This window comes from Perognathus longimembris, chromosome 9 (genome assembly GCF_023159225.1).
Source record: "Perognathus longimembris pacificus isolate PPM17 chromosome 9, ASM2315922v1, whole genome shotgun sequence".
NCBI lineage: Eukaryota > Metazoa > Chordata > Mammalia > Rodentia > Heteromyidae > Perognathus > Perognathus longimembris.
The window spans coordinates 47,054,946-47,067,216 of NC_063169.1; the positions used below are offsets into that span (position 1 = coordinate 47,054,946).

At 40.1% G+C, this 12,271-nt stretch overlaps 1 pseudogene; it reads left to right on the top strand.

The window, feature by feature from the left end:
* Positions 1 to 10,523: 10,523 nt before the first annotated feature.
* On the top strand, positions 10,524 to 11,458 carry LOC125357712 (annotated as a pseudogene).
* Positions 11,459 to 12,271: the final 813 nt, after the last annotated feature.

The following is a 12,271-nucleotide window of genomic DNA, read 5'->3' on the forward strand; positions in this document are numbered from 1 at the left end:
ATTGTGAATTGTGCAGTGATAAACATGGATGTGCAGATGTATTTTTGATATCCTGAGACCTGTTGCTCAAGATAGATGCCTAGGAGTGGTATGGCTGGGTCATAGGGTATGTCTATGCTGAGCTTTTTGAGGAACCCCCATACTGTTCTCCAAAGTGGTTGTACTAATTTGCACTCCCACCGACAGTGGAGAAGGGTTCCTCTTTCACCACATCCCCTCCAGTATTTGCTGTTTGCCTGAGTTCAGAGTATAGGCCATTCTAACTGGAGTGAGGTGGCATCTCAGGGTTGTTTTTATTTGCATTTACTTTACTGCCAGAGACGTTGAACATTTCCTCATATGTTTCTTTGCCATTTTTATCTCTTCTCCTGTGAAGTCTCTCTTTAGCTCCTTTGTCCATTTAATAATTGGTTTACTTGGTTTGGAGGGGGTTAGTTTTTTGAGTTCTCTGTAGATGACAGATATTAGGCCTTTGTTGCTGTGCTGGTGAAGATCCTTTCCCATATGGTTGGCTGTCTTTCTAGTTTGGTGGCTATGTCTTTAGCTGTGCAGAAATTTTTAATTTGTAGTAGTCCCATTTGTCGAGTCTCTTCCCTATCTGTTGTGTCCCTGGGACTCTATTCAGGAAGTTCCTTCCTATAAGTGCCTACAAGTTCTAGCGTTTTTCCTACTCTGGCCTTCAGTAGTTTCAAGGATTCAGGTCTGATGTTGAGGTCCTTGATCCATTTTGAGTTGATCGTGGTGCATAGTGATAGGCTAGGGCCTACTTTGAGTTTTCTGCATATGGCTGCCCAGTTTTCCCAGCACCAGTAGTTGAAGAGGCTATGTTTTTTTTTCTATTGTATGTCTTTAGTTCCTTTGTCGAATATCAGCTGACTGTAAGAGTGTGGTTTTATTTCTGGGTCTTCAATTATATTCCATTGGTCTTCAGGTCTGTTTTTATACCAATACCAGGCTGTTTTTGTTATGATGGCTCTATAATAGAGCTTGAAATCTGGTATTGTGATACCTCCTGCACTGCTTTTTTTTGCCTAGAATTGCTTTGGCTATTCTAGGTCTTTTGCTGTTCTGTATGAATTTATGGGTTGCTTTCTCTATTTCAGTGAAGAATGTAGCTGAGATTTTGATGGGGATTGCATTGAATTTGTGTAACATTTTGGGCAATATGGCCTTTTTCACTATATTGATTCTGCCTACCCATGAGCATGTAAGGTCTTTCCATCTCCTTGTGTCTTCTTTGATTTCCCTTTTTAGATTTTTATAGTTCGCATTAAATAGGTCATTTACGCCTTTAGTTAGGTTAATCCCTAGGTAATTTACTCTTTTTTAAGCTATTGCAAATGGTATTATTTCAGTAATTTCATTTTCTGCTTGTACATTGCTGGTGTACAGAAAAGCTGCTGATTTTTGTGGGTTGATTTTGGATGCTGCTACTTTGCCAAGATAGTTTATTAGTTCTAGGAGTTTGGGGACTGAGTTTTTTGGGTCCTTCAGATATAAGATCATGTCATCTGTCAATAATGATAGTTTGATTTCTTCTTTACCAATGTGGATCCCTTTGATGTCCTCCTATTGCCTTATGGCTAGGGATTCCAGCACTATGTTGAATAGAATCGGGGAGAGTGGGCATCCTTGTCTTGTTCCTGAGTTTAGGGGAAATGGTTTTAGTGTCTCCCCATTTAATATGATATTAGCAGTTGGTCTGTTGTATATAACCTTTATTGTTTTAAAGAATGTTCTCTTTATTCCTATTCTCTCCAGGGCTTTTAATATGTATCGATGTTGTATTTTATCAAAGGCTTTTTGGGCATCGCTGAGATGATGATGTGGTTCTTGGTCTTAGCTCTGTTGATGTGGTGAATTATGTTTATTGATTTAAGGATGTTGAACCATCCTTGTGTCTGTGCGATGAATCCTACTTGATCATGATATATAATTTTCTTGATCAGTTTCTGGGTCCTGTTAGCTAAATGTTTTAGTTTCATTGTGAGGTTATTTACCTGGTTGATTCCATTCTTTTAATGTGTGCGCTGAGGGCAATGATCTTGCCCTTCAGCACTGCTTTAGCTGTATCCCATAGGTTTCTTGATGATGCATTTTCATTGTCGTTGTGGCTTATGAATTCATTAATTTCGTCCTTAATTTGCTCTGTGACCCAAGTGTTAGATAACAGTGAGGGGTTTAGCCTCCAAGTGTTTGTGTAGCCTCTGTGGTATCCCCCCCCCCTTTTTTTTCCAGTCCTGGGCCTTGGACTCAGGGCCTGAGCACTGTCCCTGACTTCTTTTTGCTCAAGGCCACTTGCTCTGCCACTTGAGCCACAGCGCCACTTCTGGCTGTTTTCTGTATATGTGGTGTTGGGGAATTGAACCCATGGCTTCATGTATATGAGGCAACTCTTGCCACTAGGCTATATCCCCAGCCCCTGTGGTATCCTTTGTTATTGAGGATTACCTTGATTCCACTGTGATCAGATAAAATACATGGGATGACATCAATACTCTTGTATTTGCTGAGGTACTTTGTGTGGTCTATGACATGATCTATTTTGGAGTATGTTCCATGGGCTGCTGAGAAGAATGTGTATTGGGTTTCTGTAGGGTGAAAAACTCTGTACAGATCTGTCAGATCCATGTGGGATATGGTGTTACTTAGGTCTTTGGCTCCCTTGCTAATTCTCTGTGTGTTGGATCTGTCTCTTGGAGAGAGTGGAGTATTAAAGTCTCCCACTATGATTGTATTTGAGTCTCTCTTGTTCTGTAGTTCTGAGAGAATTTGTTTGATATATTTAGGGCCTCTTTTGTTTGGTGAGTATAAATTTATCAACGTGATATCTTGATTCTGGATTTTTCCTTGTATTAAAATGTAGTGCCCTTCTTTATCTTTTTGAACTGATTTTAATGAGAAGTCTAGCTTGTCTGAAATCAGGATGGCTACCCCTGCCGTTTTGATAGCTGCGTTTGCTTGGAAGATCTTGCTCCATCCTTTCATTTGGAGCCTGTTTTTGTCCCTTGCTGTAAGATGGGTCTCTTGAAGACAACAGATTTTTGTTTACAGATCCACTCTGTCAGTCTGCTCCTCTTTATTAGAGAATTTATACCATTTATATTCACAGAGATCATGGATAAGTGTGTTTTTTTTCCCTTCCATTTTCGTGTTAGGCTGTGTTTCCTTTCCCTTCTTTCTTGTCTTTATTGAGCTGCTCTTCCTGTTGGGCTCTGGCTATTGTAGTTTCTTTCTGTTTCTGTCTGGGGGTCCTGTACATTTTCTGTTGGCTAGGGTTCCCCTCTTAGAATTCGCTGTAAGGCTGTTTTTTTTATTCACATACTCCTTTAGATCCTCTTTGCTATGGAAAGATCTGGTTTTTCCCTCGAAAGTAAATTCTAATTTTGCTGGGTATCTAATTCTGGGTTGGCAGTTGTTGGCCTGGAGGACTTGGATTGTGTTCTTCCAGGCTCTTCATGTGTTGCAAGTTTGTGTGGTGAGGTCTGCCATAATTCTGATCTTTTTTCCATTGTAATATAGTTCTTTCTTCGTTTTGACTGCATTCGAAATTTGCTTCTTATTCTTGAGATCTGAGGCCTTGCTAATTATGTGTCTAGGGGAGGATTTTCTAGGCTTTGGTCTGTCAGGTGACCTATATGCTTCTGTTATTTGGGTGAGGTTTTCCCTTTTGAGACTGGGGAAGTTCTCTGCAATAATTCTATTGAATATGTATTGTATTCCTCTGCTCTGGTACTCCTCTCCTTCATCTATTTTGATTGTACGCAGAGTATATCTCTTCTCCCTTTCCACTATCTCCTGGATTAGTCTTCCCTGGAGTTTGACAGTTTCTTGGAGTGTGGTAATCTTCTGGTCCTTATCATCTGAATCGTCATCCAAAAGAGAGACTCGAGATTCAAGATGATCAATTCCTTGTGATGTGGCTTTGAGTGTGGTTTGCATCGAGGTGAGTGAGCTGTTTATGGTTGCCAGATCAGCTCTCATTGTGGTAATTTCTTCTTTTAATGAGTTGTGTTTTGAATCTATTTTTTCATGCATTTCATTTCTCAGGATGTTAAGGGCTTCTTTAATGGAGGAGTGGACTATATCTATTTTTGCTTCCATTTCTTTCTTGACTTCCTGAAGGTCCTTCGAGACTTCCATTCTAAACTCCTGGAATTGTTTTCTGAACTAATTCCTGAGGCTTTCAATCATTTCTGCTATCTTAGCCTCAGTTGTTGTTTTTTTTTTTTTATTCTCCATCCCCTCCTCAGTCGTACTACTTTTTGGAGCTGGCAAGTTGGCTTGACCTTTTATAAAATTTGTAATATTTCTTTGTGATTTATGCATCTGGAATTTTTGCACTTTCAGGGGCCTGTAGGTGGTGGCCTTGGCTTGGCTTTGTGCTGTTTCCTGATGGTCCGTCAGCAGGGACTTGTTTGTATCTTGGTTCCAGGTTTGAGTTAGGCTGTTTAATCTTACTGCCCTATGGGTAAGCCTGACTGTCTGGGTTGTTGCCGAGGCGGTTACCCTCACTGCAGTTAAGGGTACGTATGTTCTATGGCTTTCTCTGCAGAACTGTGCTCTGCTGCTGTGTTGTGCTGACCCTTGTGGGCCCCTGTTGGGGGTTCGCGGGTCACTGATTCAGTTTGGTGTGGAGACTTGTCTCTTCTTTGTTTCTTTCCCCATTAGTTGCTGTGGGTCAAGAGAGTCCACCTCTCAGATTGAGTATTGCCACTGAGGAGTGGGTCGACCACTGGTCCTGGATTGTGTGTATGTCTCGCGCTGCTGTGGGCTTTTCCCCCAGTTCCCCTGCTGTTGTTGTCTGGTCCTGGCCGTTCGGTCCTGTGCCCCACGCCATTGTCTGTCTCTGTCTGGTCTGCATGCAGTATGGGGCCTGTGGAGCTCCTGCTGTCTGGTCTCTGCACTCGCTGTGGGACTTTTCCGCTGTTGCTTCTGTGGTTGCTCATGGTCTGCAGTCCCATTTACCAGGGCTGGGGCCGCTTTCCCAGCCTGGCCCTGTTGGGGCCAGGGTGGGGAGGGTACCCCAGAGATTTTCCAGCTCTGTGCGGGTTATAGGCTTTCTTTCTTTGTTCTTTTTCATTTCCTGTGTTTCTCTGTTTGTTCTGGTTGTTGGGTTTGCTGGTCTCTTGATGGGGCGTTGGATGTTGGAGTTCCTAGCTCACTATTTGGTTGGAGTGAGTTGGGGTGCCTCCCTATTGTGACGGTGCCATCTTCTCTCTCCCCAGTTATTTTTTTATATGAAATTTAGGTTGAGAATTTAAGAATCTGGGAATAATTTACACAACTAATTTTAGAATCATCGTTAGGATCTTTACAAATAAACAAAATAAAGTTTCATTGTTTACTCTTTTCCTAACCCATTTAAAGCTCAGCAGTCGAATATCTGAGGACTGAGCCATCTTAACCTCTAAGACTGAAGTAATGGTTTTCAGAGGCAATAGCCATTTCCAAAGTATTTGAAATTGTGAGGTATATTCTTTCGAGATTTTATTTTAGTCCCAATAAATCACAACCTTTGACCTCTTTTGTTTTATTTTTTCCTTTCTACATTATTTGTCATTTGTCCTCTCCTGGTATTATTAAACTTGAACAGACTACAGTTGTAGATCTTGAAATTGCTGTAGTAACCTTTTGAATAGACAAGATGAGTGACCACTTCAATTATCAAGAAAGAATTTATTTGATTAAAGTAAATATAATCCATAGTGCCAAAGAGGTATTTATTAGAAGGCAATCATGTTACCAAATATGACTAAAATATGTAGAGCCAACACTTGGAGTGACAGGAATGCTGTGGTATTTAATGTGCCCCTCATTTCCCCTCCTCTCCCTTTCTCTCTCCTCCTTGCTCCTCTTTCTGTTTTAGGCCAGAAATGGGGCTTGAACTCAGAGTCTTAGCGCTGTTCTTTAGCTATCACTTAAGTCACAGCTCTACTTCTGACTTTTTTGGTGGTTAGCTGGAGATAACAGTCTCACAGAGTTTTCTGCATGGGCTGGCTTTGAATTGTGATCTTCAGATCTCAGCCTCCTAAAACGATAGGATTACTGGAAGGCATGAGCCCCCAGTCCCCAGCCCCCAGCTTCTTCCACTTCCTTCCCCTCCTGGCCCCTCTCTTCTCCTCTTTTTGAGACAGGGTCTTGTTTTGTACCCTAGGCTAGGTTTGATCCTTCAATCTTCTTGCTCAGCTTCCTGAGTTCTGGGATTCCAGGCACAAACATCACAGTTGGATTTACAGGTTTATTTCTTTACCTACTCAAGACTTCTGCCCTGCTTTATTTAGCACCTATATTTCCATTTTATTACACTACCAGGAAGCACTAGCTCATTTTTCTGAAGTCCAGTTTGAAAAGCCCCAGGGAACTTTTCCTCATCATATTTTAGGTCATAGACTCATCCTTGATATTTTCAGCCAGGATTATGGAATCACATTCTGTCTGTATGAGAACAAAGTGTTTTCCTAGATGAGAAAACAGACACAAGGAAGATAAGGAACTTGGTCACAGGTCACAAGATTAATACATTACTATTTGATCAATGTCTGTGGAAGTCAGTACTATAACTAGACCAGTAGCCATTAAAAATCTATTTGGAGCTGATTGTGGCAAACACCTGTAAACCTAACTACTCAGGAGGCAAAGTTTCAAGGATCCAGGTTCATCCTTGAGACTCTTCTTCACATTCATCAGTAGATAGCAGACTGGAAGAACCTGGAGCAGAGAACTGCACATAAGGGAGTAACATATTATGTTCAATAGGCTTTACAGTACCATCTTGTGATGATTCAGAGAATTCCTGCTTTATATGTGCCATGCTTGTATTTCTGAAGTTTCTGTTTTCTTCTTATAATCTTTTAGAAGTATAAACTGATACATTTATAACTATATATTTATAAGGCTTATAAGCCTTACAGTAGATTCACTCCCATCTAAGAATCATTCTTATTGATTTTAATCCAGCTTTTTTGTACTGATATTGCATTCACTTTGAAGTGTATAATGCTTGGTATGTCCAGGTGAGATGGTACAGGACTTTAATCCCAGTTAGGTTAGAAGGATCATAAATTCTAACTGAGTCTGGATGATAGAGCAAGATCTTGTCTCAAAATAAGAAAAAAAAGACCTAATACTAAAAACAAGCAAACAAAAAGCCCACAAACAGCAACAACCAAAACAACAACAACAACAACAACAACAACAACAACAGTTTGGTAATAATTCTCTTGCAGAAAATAAGTATTTATTCTCAAGTGTTGCATAAAATGAAGACGTTACGATTATCAACAGTGAGTCTGCAATAGATGGTGAGCCTTTGTTCTGGGCAGCAAATAGATGACCTGAAAAATGATGTGAAACCTAATTAAGTGGCAGGACTACCTCCACTCCTGTACTAATAATGTGCTTGCTCCCTGCAGAGGCTGCCAGGACTCAGACTGCTCTGCCACTTCACTGTTGGGATGGGAAACAAAGACTCAAAGGATCCTGTAGCTAATCAACTGGCTTGATTCTGAACCCATATTTACATTCTGCAGCATGCTGTTCCATAGTTATCAGGTTTTCATTCAAGACAATATGCTAATACTTACCATTTGCATACAGAAGAGCACATTTTCAATTTGTGCATCTTTGTGTATAAAAACACGGCACATATTCACTTGGAGTATCTTTAAGAATTACATGTTTTTCAACATTAATCATTCAGTGTAAACTTACACTCCATTCCCAAAATGATACTTTATAGTATATGTGGTTAATAAACTTGTCCTTAGAGCACTAGGGATGTACCTAGAGGTTTTCCTTTCTCTCTCTCTCTCTCTCTCTCTCTCCCTTCCTTCTTTCCTTCATTTCTTTTCTTTTTGTACAAAATTCATTATATTATTATCTCAAGGCTATAATCTGTAATTCAGACATCTCCAAGAATCTGATGAAGTCTTTCAAACTCTATCAAACAGGAGAAAAATGTTGAGAACATGAGTGTCTTGAACAGAATATTGTGTTCCTTTAAGTCAACAGTACAACATACTACTTCATAGTACATGGACATATTACTGTAGTAACAAAAACCGTAGCTTGTGAAAAATAATTCCTAGTGACTTTTTAAAAATGTGATTTCATTAATAGTTGATACACTTCACACTGCATAACTTATTGAAAAACTCACCATCATTGTTTGCTTTTTTAAGTAATATATAAGACTATTCTGCCTTGAGGGGCCCTGATTATAACAACACACTATTTGGTCCCAGGTTGAGAAATGTATATCTGAACACTTGTAATGGAACATTGTGAAACTTTCTGATCTGCTCTCGTGATCAAGAAAGCCTTCATTCAATGTGATTTGGAAAGGCTGCCACACTAAGACCAACAAACAAATCCTGGATTTTAGTGTATTTTTATACCTTATTTTTAAAACTTCACTTGGCTATATAACATGGAGTATTTTGAATGTAAAACACTTTCATGTTCATTATGTGATTCTGGTTTTGGTGACAAAACTTGATAGGGTTCGATTAAGCTGAAATTATTTGTCAATATTTGATTCCACTTTTTCATTAATTTCCTTCCTTCCTTCCTTCCTTCCTTCCTTCCTTCCTTCCTTCCTTCCTTCCTTCCTTCCTTCCTTCCTTCCTTCCTTCCCTCCTCCTCCTCCTCCTTTCTTTTTCAGTCAATGTCTCACCATGTAGCATAGAATGGCTGTTAACTCATGTTTTCCCAGAGTGTTGTGATTACAGGCTTGTTTCAAAGCAACTATAGCAACAAAAATATTCTCCTGCTAACTTTAATTAACATTCTATAAGAAAAATTTAACATTATATAAGAAAGAATTTATTCAAATTCATAGTCTCACTAAACTTTCACTTTATAAAAGAAATAGAAATTAGAATAGAAATACTCCATTTTTCTTTCTGCATAAGAGGTGTTTTTCTCCCTCACTGGGATCACTTAAACTTTGTGCATGTTATAGACTGGTTTTCTCAAGACTGAGTATTCTAATTCATTCTTTGCAGTCCTGGGCCTCCTTGATACTTCACAGTAAACAGTTCCATTGTTTGCATCATATTTTGTTATGTTGGGCTTCCATTTCATTCCTTAAGAATAATGAAAGGCAGAGAAAGGAAGGAAAATATTCCCTTTCTGTGAAGTGTATGCATGAATTCTTATTTTTGATAGAAAAGTTTCCACTCTGTATGATCAGGGCATTAAACTGTATAATGCTTGTTTAAGTTAAATTATTTTCTCAAAGGAAATTCTTTCCCCTGTACAGCTATTTTCTTATTCATTTACTTTCATACTTGGTTCAAAATTCAAAATGCCATTGAATGAATTTGAAGTTTTACCTCCAGCTTATTCCCTTTTTTTCTTTCATCTGTCCTTATATACCTTTATTTTAGTCCCTTAGTAAAGTTACACAGTCAACATTTTGGACCATAGCCCAAACATTTTTTCTGTTAGCACCTTAGGCTTAGAATCTTTTTTCTTCTTTTCATTTTTCTTTTTGTTATTTTACTAACAATTAGTTTTTTTCTCCATTTCCTGCTATACAAGGAAAGTGCTGGTTGGTGTGTCAAGTTATTTCATCTTTCCACAGTCTTTTTCTGTATGCAAGTTCACATTATTGTGACTATGTTAAAGATTTATAAGTATTCTTTATCAGGAACTTAACAAATGGTTTCTACCATTGCATATCTTGGCCATTCTTTTTCACTACCCCACTTCCAATCATATCAAAGTTGTAATAAAACAGAGATGCTATCATAATTTTTAAAAAGCCTGTGAATATCTTTGTCTCCAACCAGTATATGTTACCAAGTAAAGTAACTGAGCATACCAGAATTCTGTAAATTTCCAACACATATAACCTCCATATCACAGACTAGAGGGTAAAGATTTATCAGCTTGATAATTTCTTAGATTTATTTTCTTTTCAAGAAGTCAGCATAGGGCTGGGGATATGGCCTAGTGGCAAGAATGCCTGCCTCATATACATGAGGCCCTGGGTTCGATTCCCCAGCACCACATATACAGAAAATGGCCAGAAGTGGCCCTGTGGCTCAAGTGGCAGAGTGCTAGCCTTGAGCAAAAAGAAGCCAGGGACAGTGCTCAGGCCCTGAGTCCAAGCCCCAGGACTGGCAAAAAAAAAAAAAAAAAAAAAAAAAAAAAAAGTCAGCATAGAACCTCCTGCTGGTAGAGTTCCAATAGCATGGCCTCTCTTGTGAGGAAAAGGCAGCCTGTACCCAAGAACTCTGTCATCTTCCTCTTGACCATAACCATCTTAACCTCATGCTCTTGATTGGCCCAAAGGCATAGAGCACTAATTATTAAATTAAAATATGATGAAAGAATTGTAGTATGTAGGTTCAAAGCATGGCTATATTTCTAAACAACATTAAATTTGGGGCAAATTACTGTAGCTGGGCCTCAGTTTCCTAGGAAGTATATGGACTATTTCAAAGCATATGATGGAATGATATTTCTCCTTCTAAAGTTTAAAATACTCACTGAGCTGCTGATTCTCGGGAAAACACCAAATGGCGGTTGACGCCGGTGCAGCAGGAGGGCCCGGAGGCCCTGGGGGCCCAGGTTTGGGAGGCCGTGGCGGCTTCCGAGGAGGCTTCGGTAGCGGCCTTGGGGTCGAGGTCGCCGCCGTGGTAGAGGCCGGGTTTGTGGCAGCAGGGCTCGTGGAGGCAAGGCCCAAGACAAGGAATGGATCCCCGTCACCACACTAGGCCGCCTGGTTAGGGACATGAAGGTCAAGTCTTTGGAGGAAATCTATGTTTCCTCCCCTGCCCATCAAGGAGTCTGAGATTATTGACTTTTTCCTGGGGGCGTCCCTCAAGGATGAGGTGTTGAAGATCATGCCCCTGCAGAAGCAGACTCCATCTGGCCAATGCACCAGGTTCAAGGCATTTGTAGCCATTGGCCACTACAATGGCCATGTGGGTTTGGGTGTTAAGTGCTCCAAGGAGATTGCCACTGCCATCCGAGGAGCCATCATCCTGGCAAAGCTCTCCATTGTCCCTGTGCAGAGAGGCTACTGGGGGAACAAGATTGGCAAGCCTCACACCGTCCCATGCAAGGTGACAGGCCGCTGTGGATCTGTGCTGGTGCGCCTCATCCCCGCCCCCAGAGGCACTGGGATTGTTTCAGCTCCTGTCCCCAAGAAGCTGTTGATGATGGCTGGTATTGATGTCTGCTACACCTCAGCCAGGGGCTGTACTGTTACTTTGGGCAACTTTGCCAAGGCCACTTATGATGCCATCTCCAAGACCTACAGTTACCTGACCCCTGATCTCTGGAAAGAGACTGTGTTCACGAAATCTCCTTATCAGGAATTCACTGACCATCTTGTAAAAACCCATACCAGAGTCTCCGTGCAGAGGACCCAGGCTCCAGCTGTGGCTACAACATAGGATTTTTATACAAGAACAATAAAGTGAATCAAGCCTGAAAAAAAAAATATTCACTGCAAGATTGTTCTTTGTATACTACTGACTGTCTTCGCCTACAGGATATTAGGACAGACACTGAGGCAAGCTGAAATTTAAGGAAATAAAGCACTATCTTAAATTGTGTTTTATTTTTTTTGAATTTATCTTATCTCCATCTAGTGGATCCATCCTGAAATTGCAACCTTTATTTTTTGACAATGAATTTATCACATTCAAATAGTATATTTCCTTAGGGGAAATGATATACAATGTAGGCCATCTTTTCTAACCTGAAGTTTCATAAAATAGCTCCTATGTCCATGAGCATGTTATGTAGAGAGGTATAAAATCCGTAACAAAATGAAACCAGTTGAATTCAGCAACAAGTAAAACAAGTAACACTGACAAATGGTATTCATTTCAGACAAGCACAGCTAGCTCAACATTCTAAAATCAATTAATGCCACTTATTGAAGTGTTATAAAAATTTGCAGTCATAATGTAAAATGATTGTTGTGGATAGAGTACCTGTATCTCAACACTCATCACTCTTACACTTTCTCAAAATACACACTATTTCTGAGCAAGGGGGAAATCACACCAGTAATTCTAGCTACTCAAGAGGCTCAGGCCTGAGGATCACAGTTCAAAGCCAGGCCTACAAGAATAGACTCTTGTTTTCAATCATCAACAAAAGGCTGGAAATGGAATTGGGGGATCAAGTAATAGAATGCTATTCATGAGGATAAAAGCTCAGGGACAGTGCTTATGTCCTGAATTCAAACCCCAGAATTGGGCTTGAGACTGAACACAGAGCGTATATTCCCTGTACTCCATTCTCT